The following is a 20,987-nucleotide window of genomic DNA, read 5'->3' as shown; positions in this document are numbered from 1 at the left end:
AACAAAGATTTGGGTTATTAGTAAATGATTATATTGCAAAGGACAAGGTAATCAAGTTATTTCGTGTCTTTAATGTAGGATAACAAACAAATTGGAGAGTATCTTTTCATGTTTTACGTAGTGAGGAGTGCTACACTTGTGTCCAGCGTTGGTTTTCTACACTTACCATTTGGAAGAATTGCATTTCTCTTTTGGCTAGAGTGATGCTCATCAGTTAGTTCATGACTAAATATAGTATAGGTAGCTAGCTCTCTTGTCAGTTTACCCCATTCAACATGTTTTTCAGGGTTTTGGTTGGAAGCCAAACCCACCCAAAAGAGCCTCGCACGAGGTACATCTTGTTGCGAAATGCTTTATCCAAATAGAGGTGTTGACTCGCACGAAGAAGTAAACATACCGTCCAGTTTCAGCATACCGGTGAGAATCGTGTTTGCCGCTTGAACAAATCTCGTTATGGTTTGAAACTTGCATCCATCAATGGTTCGTCAAATTTTCTTTTGGTTGAGGGCTTCACTCCATCTTCCTCAGACCACTCCCTTTTTCTTTTTATTTTCGGGTTTCGGCCTTTGTATGTATTCTTGTCGATGTTAATGGAATCATCATCATTGCCAAACGATGCTATGGAAATTCATTCCCTTAGGCTCCGTCTCGAGAAACATTTTTCTCTTAAAACCCTAGGCCATCTTCAATACTTCGTTCGCCTAGAGGTCTCACGGTCTCCTAAAGGGATTTTCCTCTCCCAACGGAAGTATACATTGGATGATTTAACTTCCCCCTACAGACGGTACCCTTTCGGGCGATCTAACTTCTTTATGTTACTGTTGCTCAACCGCACATTTCATATGATGCTGCTACTCGAGTTCTACACTATTTTGAAGGTACTCTCAGTTATGGGATTCTCCTTTCTTCGGCTAGTTCTCAGATAATTTTAGGATTTACTGACTCTGATTGGGTAAATTATCCTGTTACTTGGCGTTCCACGACTGGTTATTTCCTCATGCTTGGTAAACAGTCCGTTATCTTGGCGTTCTAAGGAACAACCGACCGTTTCCCATTCTTCTAATGAGGTAGAATATCGTGTTCTTGCTTCTTTTACTGCCGAGTTCCAATGGTTGCAATACCTCTTTCAATATAGTTGCACCCTTATATCCGAAACATTTCTGGTTTTTTATGACAACAAAACGGCTAGCATATCGCTGTAAAACTGGTCTTTCATGAACCCACCAAGCAATTCAAGCTCTGATTGCCACTTCATTCGCGATAAGGTTGACTTAGGTATCATTCAAACTCGTTACATGCGTTTTGCTGATCAAGTATTTGATATCTTCACCAAACCTCTTGGCTCCGACCAGTTCCATTGTCTTCTATCCAACATGGGCTCGACTTTATTTCTTCTCCTGCTGCAACTTGTGCGGGGGTGTTGACGTTTAAAGAACTAAGGAAGGAAATCAGGGACAAATATTATGAGCGATTTGTGTCTATATGTATTCATTCTCTAACCCTGAAGTAAACTATATAAATAGTTTTGTAATTAGTCCCAATATATATTGCAGGATCGTTTACTTCACCCTTGTTCATCGCAAGGCATGCGTTGGATTATGTCACGTTGAAGTATTCTCTCTATTTCGGATCATGTGAGTGACCTTTCATCTAGGTTGCTGCCAAAACCAAAAGATTCCGGCCATGGTCGAAATTATATATATGCATATAAATGTTATCGTATAGGATAAGTTCACTAACAACAATTAATCTTAATTTGAATTGAACAAAGTATTATCCTTTACATGGTAGTTAATCCACTGGGTGATTGGTGATCTCTGTTTCTACCCATCTAAAAACGTCAAACCCCTCTTTTCAATCATCGCTTAAGAAAGTAGCCGACCTTTAGATGTCTTTATGTGGTTAATCAAACTGACTGATGGTAATCATTGTAGTTCTGCATTTGGGAAAGAACAATAACACTAATTTGAAGAGTCATGTTGTAATTGTGTTTCTCACTGCTTCTTTTTTACTTGTTTTCTCGTTATGGATATCCAACTTAAATTTCGTCACCAATTTTAGTGAGCATTGCCCTTTCAGATGCTAAAGATTGTTATACAACTCGATCATATTTTACATGCACAGGTTTGTTTAACATATTCTTTATTGTTATTACAGAATTTTCATTATTATAGATCCATTTCCAAATTTTATTTCGTCCTCCACAAATATCTGCACTGTATCAAAATATCAAGTCGGCAGCTCATGAACAAACTGAATAGAAACTCTAATTAAATTTTGCACATATCTTAATTAGAATTTCTACAGAATGCATTAGCTTCCTAGGTATTTGTTTACAATCCTTTAGGAATACTATAACCGTACCATGATATATTATTCCTCTTCTCAGAATTTAGGTAGTGTATAGCTTCTGACTTCAAGACAATATAGTCCCCTTCAACAAAAAAAAAAAGACAATATAGTCCAATTTATCGTTTCTTTGCTAAATTTGCTCCATTAGCCACTAAAATCAGATTAATTAGGCATCATAACATTAATATGTAGATACTATACTTAAATAGTATTCAGCCTTGATACATCACAGAACAATCATCTCGTTAAAGTTTAGAGGTTGGTATGTCATGAGTTAAACAAACTTTTCATATCAGATCAAGCTTCTAATGTATTTCGGTAAATAAATATCTATCAAGTAGTTTCCGTACTTAAAGTAAACCTCAATGTACTGACGTGAAAATAGCTTTTACCAAAACAAAAAACATGAAGGCAATTAAGAAGAACAACTATTGGTTGATAATTATTTTAATAAAATTATTTTGGAGACGAATATTAATTGGTTCCCGGACTTCTTGAACACGTAATCCTTTGTTTTATTATGTTGTCGGTACTATATTATCCATAAATATTTTGTCACGATCAGAGCATACCCAGTTTGGCTGAAGATACACATTCTAAATTTCTTTCTAATTGTTTTAGCACTTTCTTATAGCTAATAACCCACGGTTCTCCTTTGCGGAATTCCTTTTAGGTGGTTTTTCTTTTCATATCGCATTCCTCTATTCATTTCTTTTTTCTCCTTTTGAACAACAGCCATGCTCATTAAAATGCTAAGAACTTCAAGTGCGATTTCAGGCCTTATGAGGTAAGCTTCCCATTTTGGTTTACATGTTGATTTAATGTAGTGCTAAGGTCTATTCTGAACTAATTTTTTCTTCTGTCATGTTACTAGTCTCCTTAAGTGGTAGTTAGGAAAAAAAATCAAGTGCTATGTATAAAACTAAGATAATCCTCAGGTATATGTCCTCCAATTAAGATGGCAATGCGTTCAATTTGTTGGATAGGACAAAGAGTGGAGATCAGGAGTGTGGCCGTTTTAGGGATGTAATGTTTATCTAGAAAGCAACTGAGATATGCGGCTTATTTAGATGACCCGTGGCTAACTACGACTGGATCTTACAACTAGTTGCACGAAAAAGTGTCGACTACATCAGAAGATCTAAGTAGAGGGAATGTGAAGGATATATCCTTTCAGTCTTAAAGAGATGTCCTTACGAAGGAAGGTCCTTCGACCAAGATGGCAATGCGATCAATTTCTCAGTTAGGATAACGATGACCTTATCCGGAACATCATCTAGTCCGGTCGAATTAGGGATCGTAATACTTAGCTAGGAGCCGTTTACTATCGTCGGTAATCCACAACTAACGTAGATCGGATCCTACAAAGGGTTGACACCAAAGAATGGTGGCTTGATCGGAGAGAGTTGACTAGTGGGAGTCTGCCTACAGATGGATGTGATCCAGTTTGATAGGCCCAAAAAGATAGAAAGAAACGGGCTCGAAAATGAAGCCCGGGAAGGCTAAAAAGGGGTTGGCCATGAGATGGCCGACCAGAGACATGGGCCGGCCATATGATGGCCGACCACATGCATGGGCCAGACAGACTAAGCCCATTAAGGGGGCTGGTCTGGCCGGCCTCTCATGGCCGACCGGGGACATGGGTGTTGGGATTTATACCCTTATATTAGTGTTTATAGAGGATAACGACATCTAATGTCTAACACTAGTATCCCCAAGATCATCATGCAAAACTAGTAATTAAACTAATGGAGATAGTAGATTACCTTAATCGCTTTTCCCTCGAACTAATTGAATTGATTAAAGAAGACCAAGAGCTTCAAGTGTAGCTCCTCTACTTGGGACACGAGTAATCAACTTGATCTCCCACCTTGTTGTATAGCTAGCACACCAATGGTGGTTGGAAAGAAGAACACCTTCTTCTTTGACTAGATGATAGTTAATGGGAATTAGCTCACTTTCTCCTCTCTACTTGATGTGGTAGAGTAAGAAAGCTTAGAGAGAAATTCCACACCTTATTCTCTGCCCTAAGAGTGTTTATATAGAACCCTAATAAGAATCCATCTCCTTTTAGATTTCCTAAAACACCCTTTAGAATAAGATTTAGGGAAATAGTCGAAAATAGCAACTATTGGTATTTTCTCAATTCCCTAAGGAGATTACGTCCAAACCCAGCCAAAATTGGCAGATTTAATGTTCATAACATAAGGAAACGTCCCTCCAAAAATCATCCCAATCCGAGCCCTAGAAGTGCCCGAATCGGCTAAGGCCCAAAAACCCTGTTTTTGGCATTTTTGTACTATCTTTGCCTAATTCCTTTTTAGGCCTATGAGATATGTTTATGGGACACTCCCATGATTATATCTCACTCCCACTAGTCATATCCTAGATCAATTTGTCACTCTTATGTATAACCCGTTGTAGGATCCGATCGAAGTTAGCCGCGAATTACTTCGTAATTCGACGATCGTAGTTGGTCTCTAGCTACAACTCTACGATCCCTAAATCAATCGAACTTGATGATCTTCCACATCAATTGTCCTATCCGACAAATTGTTCGCATTGCCATCTTGGACGAAGGACATCTCCTTCAGACTCCCACTTGGACTTAGAACAAGTGCAATGCCTCGATTCCCGTGTCAATTTAGTATCCCATCTGACACGTCACGTCATTCAGACTTTCTTGATATCCGAGTACAACTGTAAAATACAAACGATTAACTCTTAATCCGTTAGAGCGTGGCCACGCATTTTCAGTTGCTACTCATCAAGTGGCCTTGAGACACTTTGTACCTAATGTGATTAGGATGACACAATCCATTCTTGCGCTCCCACTTAACTTCATGTCTATCCTGTCCTTCCCAGTATCCGTCTTTATAACCTCCTTTTACGGCGCGACGTTTGACGGAACCAAAGTCGGACATTCCTTTCATAAGATGAGTGGAGCACTCATGTTTTGAGGAATCTCTCCAATTTTCTTTATGAGAAGTATTGACGTTCATCATGAGTGATGTACTTCTCATTTGAGGGTTATCCAGTGTATAAACCTTTTACACACCCACGTAGTCGAATAGAATATACTATTCCTATAGCTCATGAAACTGCGCTATCCCATCGACTCCCGTGCTAGTCTTCGTGAGTCATTGTTGTCCATGCAATGACTTGGACCAGGGATTCGATAATAAATATTCATAGTTCACTTAATAGGGTTTCATTCATCAGATCACGTATCTGACAAACCTATTCGGAATGTTTTATCATCAATGGACTGTCGTTTAAACACTAAACCAAATTTAGACGACTTGTGAAATAACTCTATTTTTTCTGATAACGAGAGTTGTAAATTCCGTAAAACTCTTTTACCCACTCAGTTTTACTCGTCGAGGTTTATTCCAAATTTACCTCATGCCTTAGACTGTGTATGAGTCTCATACTATGTCTTAGGTGACAGTTTAGTTTGACTACGTATGTAGTCCGTTTTAAACTTTGCTAATTATCAATTAATTTGAAGATTGCTTATTTCAACCTTGATAATTTCTAGTAACTTTTACTAGAGTTAAGGCTTTTAATTCTTTATGTAGTATTTGCAACAGTTCCCGGCTTAAAACACTTTTAGCCTACTTTCCTTCCATGTCTGGAAGTTTGCTGCGATGACATGTTCAACTTTTGTACTACTTCATCCTTTAGCCTTCTAGGATGTTTCTATGTAGTGTTTCGATTTTCAAATCCGAATTTGGATATTCAAATGCTAATCATATCCAATATGATTGACTTTATGTATTCGAACATAAATCTCCCTCTCATGCTTGTTTGCTACATCGGTGTCTTTTAAAACTCCGATTTAACAACGCTCTTAGTCATGAGTTTTGGGTCGAAATTCTTTTAGACTTTTCGAGTCTTAGATTTTCTGTTTCGGATCTCAAGCATCTTAGCGTACTGAGTCTCTCCAATCCTATCATCCTTTTGATCTATGCTTATAGATCTTCAGATGCCCAAAATGGCATTTCATCCTTGTGTGTGGTCCTTTTATTGAGTCAGTGTGTTCACTGTTACACAACATCTTATGTCGTACTCAATCTTTTGTATGTACTCAGCATACGGACCCGGAAGGTTTGTTTCTCCCACTTACCTTCTTGAAACTCGTGATTCAAGATTTTCTTCATTCCTCAGGAATCAAACTTCTTTGATTGCCTTTTGAAGATTCTAACTCTTGCGTGCTTTTAATCCGTCGATAGATTTCTGAAGCATGCTTATGGACATAACTTGATTGGAAGAATCTTATTCTTCTTGTCTAGTTTCGGGAAACATGAATGTTTCCATCCTTCTCAGTTTTCTATTTTGGAAAACCAATTTAGGTCTTCTGTTGACTTAAATTATCAAGCTTCATGTCTTGACGAGATATGGATTCCACGATGATTTTGGCTTCTAGCCAAAATCTAGAGTCAGTTTCCGTTTCTGCGCAGGTCTTTTATCTCTTCAGAAATAACCTTTATTTTCTGAGTCTTTAAGATTTTATTTTGACCTTTCTAGGGCTTTTGAACAACAATTTGGAATTTTCTCAACTACTTTGAGATATTCCTTTAGAGACACTTTCACTCACTTTGAGAGTTCTCCTGCGAATGACATTCGCTTTTGTGTGGTGGGTTTACAAGATCATATCTTTGACCTTTCCTTTTCCGAGGAGCCGCAGTTTGTTGCTCTTGGTCGAATTTAATCGTCTTGTACAAGTTTTCATGATTGTTCTTCATGACTCTTCATGATTTTTCTCATGATCGAATTAAATCGACTTGTACTTTTCTCCCACTTATTCTTGTAATAATTAGTGCTTTTCTCCCAGACTACTAGGTGTGCTAATTATTAGGAGAATACTATCATGAGCAACAAACACTTTGTTCTCTTGATTGCTTGTGGAAAAAGCCCAAATTTCTTCTAAAGAAATTGCGTCAGACTTTAGCTAATTTTGTAATGATTTTACAAGCTTAGCTGTTAGACGGACTTTGGTAAGTGTGAAAACAATCGTTTATAGAATATGTCCCAAAATATTCGGAAGACTGGCTTAAACCCATCTTTGATCGAATTATGCATAGCAATGTTCGATTACTCCCACTGAATCCACCATCCCTCAGATGTGTTCCATGGAGCGAGTTGGGAAACGTTTTCTCAACTCCTTTGATGGTTATTTAGTATTTGACTCAAGTTTTTATCACTCCAATCTAATCGGATGACTTGAACTCTCTTGTCAAAATGATTCTTTTACTTCGGTTTGTACTTTGTTTGAACCTTTCAAACATTCCGACTTATACTTTATGATTTGTACGTTTCCATACTTCATGAAGTTGTCAGAGTACGTATTTGAAGTTTATCTCGTTAGCTTCTGCAAGTAAACTTATAGGTCTGCATAACACTGTATGAGTCCTAATAGATTACCAGTCTCTATGCCTTTTGAAAAGGGTGACTTTGTCAATTCAGTCCTTAAGACCTAATTGACAATGCTGAAGTTTAATGAGTTTGAATCTCTTGATTTTAGCCATTATCAATGTTAACCTTCAGTTAATTTTACCACTGGTTTAAAACATCATATGTTTCTAGAAGAACAAAATAATCACTATTAAGTTCTAAGCTAGATCAGTGTCTAAAAGAAGACTTTGATCCCTTTCAGCATCCCTAACATTACTGCTTCTGCTCCCTCTTGGATCTTTACTTCTTTTAGTCAAGTATGTAATTCCCTTAAGCTCCCACTGAGCCGCTCATCTGGTCTTAAATACCTGATGAAGGAATTTTACGATACTTGTTTTTAACTTTGTTAGCAAGGATACGGAACCGGAATTCATAATTCCATTCCTTTTGTCCTCCAGGTGCTAAAGGTAGTTTCCTTTTAAATGGTCTAGCCATTGTTTTAGAAACATTCACAGTAATGAGGAATACTCTTGATCATGTACTCGGCAATTGCTTTTCTTTGATCAAATGTTTGTCTCACTTGACTGATCCTTTTGCCCTTTTGAATCTCAAGATCTCTTTCTTAGATTCTTTGTACCAAATCTCAAGAACCTTTCTTAGACTGGATATTCCCGTATGTTCTGCTCAGTTTGTTTGTAACAACCTGAGTGACTCATCTAAGGTCTTTATCAATCTTTGTTCAATCGATATTGAATTGGGTGATAGATGTATTCTGTTGTCTTCCCTTAGGATGACTTTCAGATTGCCTTGGAGGTCTCGTACCTCTCCATTTATGACTTCTGTAGGAATTTCTTCCTTAGTTTGTCTTAATGGTTATGCTAGCATTCATTACTCTTGCACAGAGAATGTTATACGATTGCTTGCAAATGGCTTTTGACCTTCTCTTGTATGAGTCAACATTGGGATTGGATATTCTAGTGACCTTCCTTTTGAATCTGAGAACTATTCTCGGATTCATTCTTCCATTCTAGGAAGTGGATCAGCACCTCCCTTAGGTGTGATTCAATGTTGAAATCGTTTGTGTCATCTTAAAACTACATAAAGAAATGGCAAAGTTTTAAAACTCGTTATCGTTTTTGAAAAACTTAGTTTTTCTCACATTATTCAATAAAATCGTCCCCGATTGAATAAGTGATTCCAAGATCCCACTTCTTCGGAGTGAAGCGGACTTTGGCCCTGCCCTCCACTTCCGTCGTCCTAGGTGAGTGAACTACTTCACTGATCATACCCTTATGACTCTTGGTTGATAGATAGTCATTGATGAATGACTAATCTATCCTTTTGCCTCGAGTATCCAAGACTCTCTTGCTGATCTCGTTGAGTAGAACCATTTAGACGTGTAGGCCTCTTCTATAGACCTACCCGCATTGTCCCAAGGTAGAGGAGGTACTCTGCTTTGGCCGACCCACCTTCCTCGAACAAGGGCGCAACGAGTGTCTTAATCTGGATAGGCGATTACTCAAGATTACTTTTGGGGACTTTTACGCTAGTCTGGCGTTTGTTATAGTGAACTATTTAGCCTAACTAACATCCACGACATAAAGCGTAAATAAGTAAGTAAATGCGCGCGAGAAAGTAAATCAAGCAGACATGGATCCTAGTATGGCCCCTAACCTAGAAGATCTAATCTCCTTTGGTCTTTGTCTTGTTTCCCCTTTAGGTTCGTCTAAGACCGCCATCTTTAAACCTCCATTGATTTCTCCCACTCGCCTTTGGATCCCATCCTCGAGCTTCTTCAATGGACTCATAGACCCTAAACTCTAATTACAAGACTCACGATTCGCAGATCGTATAAACTTGAAATTAAAATTAATTACAAAGCATGCACCCATCCGTGCTTAAAACAAGAATAAGATATAAATCTATGGCCATACTAGTTTCCGCATTCATATCACATGCAATCATATAATATATCAAGGCTAAGAATTATATATGCATGATTATCTTGGGAGATACTTTTGTTGACATCACATGCCACATTACGGACCTTAAGTCTAAATTCGAAGAATTCAACTAATGGTGCGTTCCGGTTTTATCTTTTATGATTTCTAAAATCATCTTTAAGAAAAACTCCGTTTCGGGTTCTGAAAGCCCGGGTCAATTTCGGAAAAAATATTGGTTCGATTCTTAATGATTTCATAAATCAATTTAAAGAGAAATCCGTTTTGGCCTTCTGGATGGCCCGGTTTGATTTTGGAATTATTTGGTTGGAATCGGAAGAAATTTTGGCAAAAACTCCCACTCGAATGATGGTCCCTTTTCGTGGTCCGAAAAGCCTCGAAAAAGCCCGGGACAAGTCCTAGACAAGTCCCGGCCCAAGCCCACAAAAGGGCTCGGACAAGGTCCGGACATAGCACGGCCCATAGGGCCGGCATATCCTGGCCGATGCCTATCAAGGCCTGGTCTCGTCCTGGTCGGAGCCAGGACGCTAGTCCATGCACCGGACGCGTCCTAGACGCGTCGGGTGCTGGACCGGACCAGCACTAGGTGTCTCGGACTAGTCCGAGACTCCCAGAACCTCCCAAACGCGTCCTCCAAGACGCGTCTGGTCGAGTGCTCTGGGCGCATCCTAGACGCGTCCAGGAAGCTCCCTTGCAGCTGCTGGTCGCGTCTCCAAGACGCATCCAGAAGCTTCTGTTGCAGCTGCTGGTCGCGTCCTAGACGCGTCTCAGCAGCTGCTCTGGACACGTCCAGAGGACGCATCCAGGAGCTTCTGGCCGGCCAGGAAGCTTCCTGGCCGGACACTAGGGTTTCTCCAAAAAACCCTAGTTTCCAATTTTTTTTTTCTTATGCAACTCTAAGTTGCTATTTTCCAATTTTAAAGCTTTTCTAAAATTTTGAAATTCTTTTTAGAACACTTCTAAAATTTTTCAAAACTTTTAGAAACTTTTAAAATTTTCCAAATTTGTTTTGGGAGTTTCCTAAACTCAAAATAACTCCTTTTAGAACACTTCTAAAATTCCAAATTTTTGTTTTTCAAAAGTTTCCAAAACTTAAAAACAACTCTTAATCAAACCAATTTTGGATCAAAATCTAGGTTTTTGAAACTTTTTCAAATAACAATTTTGAAATCAATTTGAAAAATCTTTGAATCCAATTCAAAATTAATCAAATTTTATGTTTAAAACCTTTTTAAACATAACTATCAACTTAATCAAGCATGGATTAGTTTGAAATTCAATCAAATTGAGTTTTTAAAACACTTTTAATCATCAATTTCATTCTCAATTTAAAATTCATTGAATCCCATTCAATAATATCAAATTGTGAGTTTAAATAATTTTAAAACACTTTTAAAATACTTTTATAAACTCAATTTATCAAACTATCAATCATATCTAATATGAACTAGTTCGATTCTTAGCAAAAACTAGTTCATTGCAAGAGGCTCTGACGCCACTGTTGGGATTTATACCCTTATACTAGTGTTTATAGCGGATAACGACATCTGATGTTTAACACTAGTATCCCCAAGATCATCATGCAAAACTAGTAATTAAACTAATGGAGATAGTAGATTACCTTAATCGCTTTTCCCTCGAACTAATTGAATTGATTAAAGAAGACCAAGAGCTTCAAGTGTAGCTCCTCTACTTGGGACACGAGTAATCAACTTGATCTCCCACCTTGTTGTATAGCTAGCACAACAATGGTGGTTGGAAGAAGAACACCTTCTTCTTTGACTAGATAGATAGTTAATGGGAATTAGCTCACTTTCTCCTCTCTACTTGATGTGGTAGAGTAAGAAAGCTTAGAGAGAAATTCCACACCTTATTTTCTGCCCTAAGAGTGTTTATATAGAACCCTAATAAGAATCCACCTCCTTTTAGGTTTCCTAAAACACCCTTTAGAATAAGATTTAGGGAAATAGTCGAAAATAGCAACTATTGGTATTTTCTCAATTCCCTAAGGAGATTACGTCCAAACCCAGCCAAAATTGGCAGATTTAATGTTCATAACATAAGGAAACGTCCCTCCAAAAATCAGCCAAATCCGAGCCCTAGAAGTGCCCGAATTGGCTAAGGCCCAAAAACCCTATTTTTGGCCTTTTTGTACTATCTTTGCCTAATTCCTTTTTAGGCCTATGAGATATGTTTATGGGACACTCCCATGATTATATCTCACTCCCACTAGTCATATCCTAGATCAATTTGTCACTCTTATGTGTAACCCGTTGTAGGATCCGATCGAAGTTAGCCGCGAATTACTTCGTAATTCGACGATCGTAGTTGGTCTCTAGCTACAACTCTACGATCCCTAAATCAATCGGACTTGATGATCTTCCACATCAATTGTCCTATCCGACAAATTGTTCGCATTGCCATCTTGGTCGAAGGACATCTCCTTCAACTCCTGCAATGGGAAGCCATATGATGGCCGACCACATGCATGGGCCGAACAAACCAAGCCCATTAAGGGGGCTGGTCTGGCCGGCCACATGGAAGAGAAACCCTAGATGGGGATCCCTCCCATCTAGGACTCCTAGTCAGAAAGAGTTTGTGACTTATCTTTTTAGTGATTCAGATTAAATCTTAATCTAAATGTGATCCTAATTAGAGTTTTTTTTATATATAAGAACCATTATAGAACAGAAAAGGTGTAGAATTTTCTCATAGAGAAAAATCATATCTCTTTTTCTCTCAGACAGCTAAGTGGAGAGAGATGGATTTTAGAGAAAAGGCTCCAATCTATCCATCTAGTCAAAAGAAGAATAGTTTTTCTTCTCAATCTTCAATAAGGTCTTAGCTGACATTAAAGAAGGGAGATTAAGTCAACTTGCTCGGGTGTCTCAAGTAGAGGAACTACAATTGGAGGTCTCATTTTCGGGATAAAGGGATTGGAATCTAGCTCGAGGGAAAGCGATTAAGGTAATCTTCTTTCAGTTTTAGTTCATCTTTCTTTCTTGCATGCGATCCTGGTAGCTAATGTTAAACATTACGTCTAAATCTAATTCGTCTAGTCAAAGTTAGTTTGTGCAACTGGCTCGTGATGCCACTGTTGGGTTTTCTACATCAATTTGATTATTTTGAATGAGATTTAGACGTAATCAAACAGGTTTTAGAAAGAGTTTCAGTGATTAAAACCCTATAATTTTTGGTTTTGAAAAGAGTTTCAAAAGAAGATTTGATTTTCGTAAATTTTATAAGTTCTGAAAATCAAATTAGGGTTTGTTGGAAGTTGCCATAAGCATGGAACAACAGCTAAAAGTTAGCAAAAGAAAAAGGGGAAAGAAACATGAGCAGTTTAGAAGTTTCTAAACACTAGTCGTTATGGCCGGACGCGTCCAGCCCCATGTCCTGGCCCAGGCCAAGACACGCTTACTATGGCCCATAACTTGTTCGGCCCATACCAAGGCACGCCTTGACCCGAGAGTGTCTCGGGCCTTTTCGAGAGTTGTCTCTGACCACGGGCTAAATATTTTCGGGTCTTAATCTGAGTGGGAGTTTTTCGTATTTTAGCGTTTTTTCTTCCGGTTCCACCTAAATTCTACCGAAATTGTTTCGGGCCATCCGAAGACCCAAAACAAAGTTTTCCTAAAATGGATTTTGGAAATCATAAAGGATAAATGTTTCCGAAATTGACCGAGCCATCTATAGGCCCAAACAGAGTTTTTCGTAAAATAAGATTTTAGAAATCATTAAGGATAAAACTGATACGTGCCACTAGTTAGAATTTTACGAAAATCAAACTTAGGGCACGTATGACAAGTAAATGTCAATAGTTCTTTTCAAATAGCTATTTAGAATATAACAAACCTAGATTTGACCTTAGAAGCAAATCTCATACATACCTTGTTATATTATAAATGTCATATTATTGTGTATGTATAAATGTGAATGCGGAGACTAGTATGACCATAGAAGTGTTCTATTCTTGTTTTTAAGCACAAATGTGTGGCCGGTGTAATAATTATTTTAGTTTCAAGATTTATACGATCTGCGAATCGTTGAGTCTTGGCCGATGTAATAATTATTTTAATATCAAGTGTTCTATTCTTATTTTTAAGCACAATTTAAAACGTTTCGTGGCCACAAACTCTGTGATCTCTACAAAGAGAGAGAGAGAGAGAGAGATCTAGAGTGAGAACGATAGAGAAATAGTTTGTGAGAACGAAAGAGATAATGAGAGAGAAAGAGAACGAGAGAGAGTGATAATGTGAGACAGTGGGAGAGAGAAAGATTGTAAGTAAGAAAATGAGAGAGAGGGGGGGGGGGGGGGGGGGGGGAGATTGTAAGTAAGAAACGAGAGAGAGAATGAAGATTAGGGGCAATGTTTGATCAAGTTAATTTTTGAATTAAAAGAAGAATATGCAGTCTAAATCCATCTTTATTGACTAATTTTTTATACCCAGAGATTTTTCTTTATTCCCCAAAGCTGCTACCTAATTTTATTCATTCATTTACACCAGCATTTAGAGACTTTACATGAAACTTATTTACATAATCAGAAATATAAATAAAGAAACAATATAACTTATTATTTGGACATTCCCATTCTCTTTGATCAACATTATGTTTTAATAATATTTCAATATAAGGTGATGATTGGTTATGATATCCAAATCAATATAACTGATTTGTATATTATTCCAATACCTAGTTCCTCATGTTGGGACTCTCGTTCAGTGAGAAATATTTGTGTTACCCTTTGACAATTGCATTTAATGTTCTAATAGAAGTGGAGTTGAATATTTCCCAACCGTTCTGGTCCATTTACCGCTATTGCCTCGGTAAACATAGTAGCTAAATAACCCCAGCGCGTTACATAAGGTAAATATTGTATAATTGTTCGGTTTTCCGCAATTTTTTCCATTCCTCTGTGTAAATAACCAATATGGGCTCACAGTCAATAACATCTTCACCATCTAGAGTAATGGTCAGTCGAAGAACGCCATGCATCGTGGGTGGTGAGGGCCCATATTGACTATCATGAGGTATTTTCTTGTAGCTGGTACGGTCATATGTTTTTTTCCCGATTCATTATTCCATGAATTGCTGAAAACGAAATGTCGCGTTTATCGAAATTTAAATCGTTCTGCAACTCTTTATGTTCTGTGTGTCCTTTCTATTTCTTTTTGCAGCTTGGAAACTATTCATCCTTCGAAGGTGTTCTATATTGTAGGCCTCACTTTGATCAACTATTCAAGATGACGGGTAGTTTGGACAAAAGTTTCGAGAGTGAGTGTTGGTTTCTTATCTTCAAATTAGATTCAATGAATATATATTTTGTTTAAGTTTGTCGAAAGAGTTGTGACTTTTTAGTATGAATTTGCAGAATTCTATATTTGTTTCTAGCTTTGCTTCTTTTAATCTCATAACTAAAATTTGTTATTTTTCTTCCTTTTTAGGTGTTCCTAAAGTTCTTATGAGGCCTACTGATCAGGTAACTTTCATGGAAAAGTTGTTACTTTCCTTTCATGAGACATAACAGTTTGTGTAGTAGCTCTACTTGTTCTCATATTACATAAGACTAAACACATAATACCTTTTCGTGTTTCTGATTGAAACTTCATAGCCCCCTGTTAGCAGTAAAGTTTCGAGTATGTTTGCTGGAACTCAAGATAAGTGTGTTGGTTGCAAGAAAACCGTGTATCCACTTGAGAAGGTTAGTTTTTGTTCTTCACAAATTTTATTATTAACGGATAGGAAGTTAACTAAGACGCAGCTTGGTTTTGCCAATAGTCGATATACCACTGATCATTTGGAGGACTCCCAAATCACAATACTTAGATTTGTGGAGTTAGGCTGTGTAAATCCCAACACCTAGCTACCTTTGCCATTTTGTCCCCGGATAGGTGCAGCCACCACGTGGTCCAGGTTTTGTTGCCTACCTAGAAGGCCTTGCGCACTCCAAGGTACTGGCATCTCACCTATAGCCCAGACTCCAAGGTACTGGCATCTCTTTCCCTTCTTTTTCTTTTCTTATTTTCCCTCTATTTATTTCTCTAGAAGTTATCTTTTTCAGCTGAAATTTTTCTTGACTTGAAAAGATGATGAAAGGGAAACCCCTTCGTCATCTTCCATTCGAAGAAGACGAAGGGGCTTTCCCCTTCGTCATGGATGCAGCAGATCTACTGCAGAAATTAATATATCATAACCATGGGTATCTGGTGATAATCCTTTAGACATCATAACCTTCAGAATATGGATGGCATCTTCAACTTTTCCTTCATGACAGAGTGAACCAATCAATTACATATAGGTAATAACAGTAGGATGCCAATTATCTTCTAACAAATGATCTAAAACCTTCATAGCCAACCCTAATTTCCCTCTACTACAAATATTTTTATAACTATATTATAAGTCACAATATCAGGTCATGATTTGACATTCGATTCAAAACTCCAGTATCGAAATCAATTTGATTAACTTTGCAAAACCCACCAATCAAAGCACTATAAGCAAAGTGTGAAAGTTCGAAAAATAAATCGTTCACTAGACAACCGAATTATACTGAACCAAAGCATAACATTAGAAAGGGTACAAATAATGATCCCATTGGCATGCATGGACATTGGTCGCGTACATGTGATAGTACGAAGCATTTGATACATTTATATCATGCATGTTATCGTTGACCATTTAAGTGTTATAGAATGGTTGACCTGCTATTATTAAAATTAACTTACCTTCGTGTAACACACAGGGCTTCGGTTATCATAAACTTAATAACCTCTTTCCGTAACCAAACCAAACCCAATATTTTCGAATTCAAATCTCTAAAAACAAAGATCAGAATACTAAGAAATTGAATTGGTTCCAATTCCCAAAGTTTTTTTTTGAATTTTTGAGCGTGTACTTCGAACCCTTGACCTCTAGGTGGAAGATTATACCTCTTACCACTCCAACCAAGGGTTGTTGGCCCAATTCCCAAAGTTACAAGTGATTGAGTCCATAATAATTAAAAGAACTCAACCAAATTGAAAGCTAAAACTGCACTACAAAAAGTGTCTGTCAAAATATTCAAAGAATTACTAATACATAATTTTATATGTTCGAAACGGGTCCTAATAATAGATATAATCCTCTCTAATCCTATAAGGGGTTTTAAAACCAAAAAAATAATATAAAGGGATATCTAGTCCATTTGGTCTCATATAGATCTCTAGAATAAATATTATTTTATAATCCCTAATCTAACCTTTCCATATTTTATAACTGATTTACCTTCGAAGTCTATGCATATCTTTTTCCAGATTTATCTCCCATATTTCTCTCCAATCATGTTTCTATTCAAAGTAAGGATATCTTCATTATTTTAAGTAACGGAAACTTTTTATTTTATCTCTCTAAAACCGATTCTTTTGACAAACCTCCATTAAACTCAGAAAATCTTCTTCTTCTACATTATATTGTTGCCCAAATTCATCATTTATCAGGTTTAATACTTTCGAAATCTCTATAAACACCATTGTTAATATCTAATATTTCTTCTTATAACTAAAACCCTAATTATTTCGCTCTATTATAAAACGTATCAGATTTATGATACATATCTAAAAGATCTGTTTACTAATTCATTAACTTCAAATGTATAATGTTTATTCTCTCTCTAAAATTTTCATAACTGTTTAAGATCTTTATGTTTATTCCTTATTCAATGATTCATAACTAAACCCTAAAATTTTCATAACTGTTTAAGATCTTTATTTCCTTATTCAATGATTCCTTCAAAGTTAGTATGTTATGTTTGCATCCAGTGATAATATCATATTTCTTTAGATCTATGTTTAATCTTCTGTTGTTTCTGATATTTCGTGAGATCAGATTATCAATCATCAATCGAATGTTTGATGTTTATTCTCTTTCCCTCTCTTAAAATTTCATTTATGTTTTTGATCTTGATGTTTAATCCTTCAACTCGAGTTTGACATTATTGCAATCAATCATCATAGCAGATATCTTTAGATTTGTAGTTTAAGCTTAATGATATTCTCATTTTTTTTCTTCAGATCTGGTTTTCAATCCGAACGGATTTATGAAACATTTGTTTTTTCGTACGGTTACTCATAACAGAATTTACAGTACATGTACTTTATCGTAAATTACCACAATTTATGATTTTTTTTCTTTAATGTATGTGTATTTATAACACAATATAAAGTACATGTAGTTTATAATATGATTTTTTTTCTTTAATGTATGTGTATTTATGTGTGTAGATTTGATGTACCAGATGAAATTTCAAAGAGAATCATCAAATCAAAGTGAGTAAACGAAACTAATGGAGAGTACATGGATGGGCACCATTTTTGAACAAAAGAAGATTTTGTACTTAGTTTTTGTAACAGAATGTAAAGGATGTGTAATGTAAAAGAAATTATGTGTAATTTATTGAACAAGACCCACATACATTTGATAAATTATGTTGTATACTTGACAAATGATGGTTTTCTCGTCATAAATAATACATAATTTACGTATTTGTTTTATAATTTGTATTCTATGTGTATTTATATATGAGTAAAAACGAAAACATATGTTGCTTTAATGTTCCCAGAAAAATTATTTCCAAATCTGAAAGTTAAGTGAGAGAAAGTGATATATATATGTTTTGTATATTAACCCCCAAATCACGCTAAATTGATCCTAGAAAATTTACTATTTCCAAATCTGAAAGTTAAGTGAGAGAGAATTGTTTTGAATCGAAAAAAATTTACATAGTAAGAGAGAGAAAATTGATTTGGTTTCCAAATCTGTAAAGAGAGAGAAAATTGATTTGGTTACGATTTTTGTTTTGAATTGATTTGAAAATAAATTTGCTTTCCAAAACGGTTAGAAGATAGAGAAAAATCAATTTCGGATTTATACGTTAGTTGCTTTAAATCCCCTAAATCACGCCCACATTAGAAACATTCCAAATTCACCCTGGAAAATTAAAAATCCCGTGATTTTTGTAGGAGGGTTAGGGATGGTAGTTATCTCATAAAGAATGAGTTATTATGTCCATAATGTAAAAGGACTAAATATCCATGTTTTGGGAAGATTGGATCATAAACCTTTTTTGAATATTATTTTGGTCTATTTACCCACAGACCCATAAAGTAATGATTATTTGCCTAAAAGAAAATATTACTTACCTAATACTAAAAGTAAATTAAAACTTACCTAAAAGATCCTATAGTATTAACCTAAAATTTCTTCCCTAACTTGAAAAGAAGAGATTTTGTAGAACTTACACAAAAACAGTGTTTATGGAGCTTACCTAATTTTTTTATATTCTTTAACTTAAAAGGAAAAGATTATCTAATTTTACATAAGATATAAATCTTTAATGGAAACATTTCTTCTCTAACTTAGGAACTTACCTAAATTTATTTTTACATAAAATTTTCTCTAACTTACAAAAAAAAAATTATTCTCTAACTTCAGTAGTTTATATTTTCTAGATAAGATATACAACCTTAATAGGAATATAATTATTTAAAGAAAGGAAGGAAAAAGAAAACAAAAAGAAAAGATAAAAGAAAAAAAAGGTGACAGGCTCAACCCGTGCTTTTACTGGGTCGGGTCGGGAATAGAGACCCAGCCCGGCTCGAGACAGAACCCGGGTGACTTGGCGCATTTTTCGTACGGTGCGGGCGTACGGAACGGGCTGGCCCGGCCTTTTGAGTACCACTAGGTAACAATGAACAAGAACATCTATATTCTCCAAAATTTTCCATGCCTTGTCAACTCCTTCATCAAATATTACTTCATTAGATCTTTCAAAATCAACTTCAATGTTAGAAACCCATTTGAGTGACTCATTACCACCATCTTCTTCATTCAATCTCTATTTGATCAGAACTCTCAAACCCTAAATTCTCTGTAGAAAAACCTAATCCATTCATCTCAATTCCATTAAAACTACAAAACCCTAAACTTATACATTTATTATTATTATTATTTTTATTATAATTATTATCACTTTAATCCATTCAAGTAGTCTTTCCAACCTGCGATGACTCTCTCCCTCTCTAGGTCTGTGTATTTTTATTAAAAACTCATCTCCCTTTCCCAATCAAATTCCTCCTTTTCTGTCTCTAACTTCAAGTTCTTCTGCACTTCTCTTACCAACTCTTTCTACATTGGGGTTTGATTTTTGGTGGTTACAATGCATTTTACTACGGTTTGTTCAATAAGAACAATCCTTTCTTGGGTGGTTATGATTATGAGAAGAAGAAGGAAGAAAGCAAATATAAGGGGGATAAATTTTTCTTTGTTATATTTGTTTATGGACGAAATACTAATTATTGTTTAAATATTGCCCCCCAGCAAATATAAGTCAATAATATCAATATTGTTGACTTACAACGGACTCGAAAATTGTTGTCCACATAAGATATTTAATTGTATATATTGATCACCATTATATAACATATTCGGATCTCTTGTAAGTGATCTAAAGTAGATCTATTCCTAATCTAACATGAAGGTATATAGTTAAAAAAAAAAGAGTTAATTCCTATTTGGCCCCCTACTTTGTGACCAGCTTCCTTTATGGCTCCCTATTTTCTGTCAATTCAAATATGACCCCCTTTTTTGATGTAAATGTCCTAACTACCCTTCTTCTAAATTTTTTTCAAAATAAAATTAAAAAGAAAACATAAATTCCACCTCACTTCCCTCTTACGTCACCTCTCTCTCCAACTCACCTCTCTCTTCTCCGACGAAGGGCGCCGCCGGCCGGAAAATTTCCGACCGGTGACCTTCAAAAAAAAATTAGGGAAGTTTTATATGGCCTCCCCAATTTTGTTAAAAGGCCTCCCCATAAACCATTTTACTTGGTAAATTATCATCGAGGGGGGGGGGGGGGGGGGGCTTTTAACAAAAACGAGGGGGCCCTATAAAATCTCCCAAAAAATTATGTCATCTCTCTCTCCAAGTCAACCTATCACTTCTCCGAAAAAGGTCCCCGATCGGAAAATTTTCCGGCCGACAACCTCCAAACTTAAAAAAAAAACTTTCATCTCTCTCTAACCACTTCGGCGCCCTTCGCCGGAGTTCTGGTCTGTTCTTCAACAGATCTATGTTATCAAGGTACAAATAGAAAAACAAACCTTGCTCCAATATCTGATCCTGCGTCACCTATGCTATTTTGATTTTTGTTGGACGAAAAGGGCACCCAATCCGCTATAACATGTGAGCTGTGTATCATAGTATCAATTGTTGTTGCACAATTTGAAAAATAAA

General features: G+C 36.4%; 1 long non-coding RNA gene across 1 annotated transcript in view; it reads left to right on the top strand.

Moving 5' to 3' along the window:
- LOC147567712 (uncharacterized) overlaps positions 1–15,414 on the top strand; it is a 29,677-nt gene extending 14,263 nt beyond the window's left edge. The window contains exons 10-16 of the long non-coding RNA XR_015230832.1: positions 1,554–1,634; positions 2,080–2,124; positions 3,088–3,139; positions 12,454–14,743; positions 14,891–14,987; positions 15,158–15,192; positions 15,325–15,414. This is a non-coding gene — a long non-coding RNA (uncharacterized LOC147567712). The remainder of the gene's footprint in view (positions 1–1,553; positions 1,635–2,079; positions 2,125–3,087; positions 3,140–12,453; positions 14,744–14,890; positions 14,988–15,157; positions 15,193–15,324) is intronic.
- The last annotated feature ends 5,573 nt before the right edge of the window (positions 15,415–20,987 follow it).

This window comes from Eschscholzia californica, unplaced genomic scaffold, assembly GCF_041429995.1.
Source record: "Eschscholzia californica isolate CP2 unplaced genomic scaffold, dmEscCali1.0.p SCAF_1, whole genome shotgun sequence".
Classification (NCBI taxonomy): domain Eukaryota; kingdom Viridiplantae; phylum Streptophyta; class Magnoliopsida; order Ranunculales; family Papaveraceae; genus Eschscholzia; species Eschscholzia californica.
The sequence above is the reverse complement of the archived record's forward strand: the minus strand, read 5'-3'. Positions and strand labels throughout refer to the sequence as shown.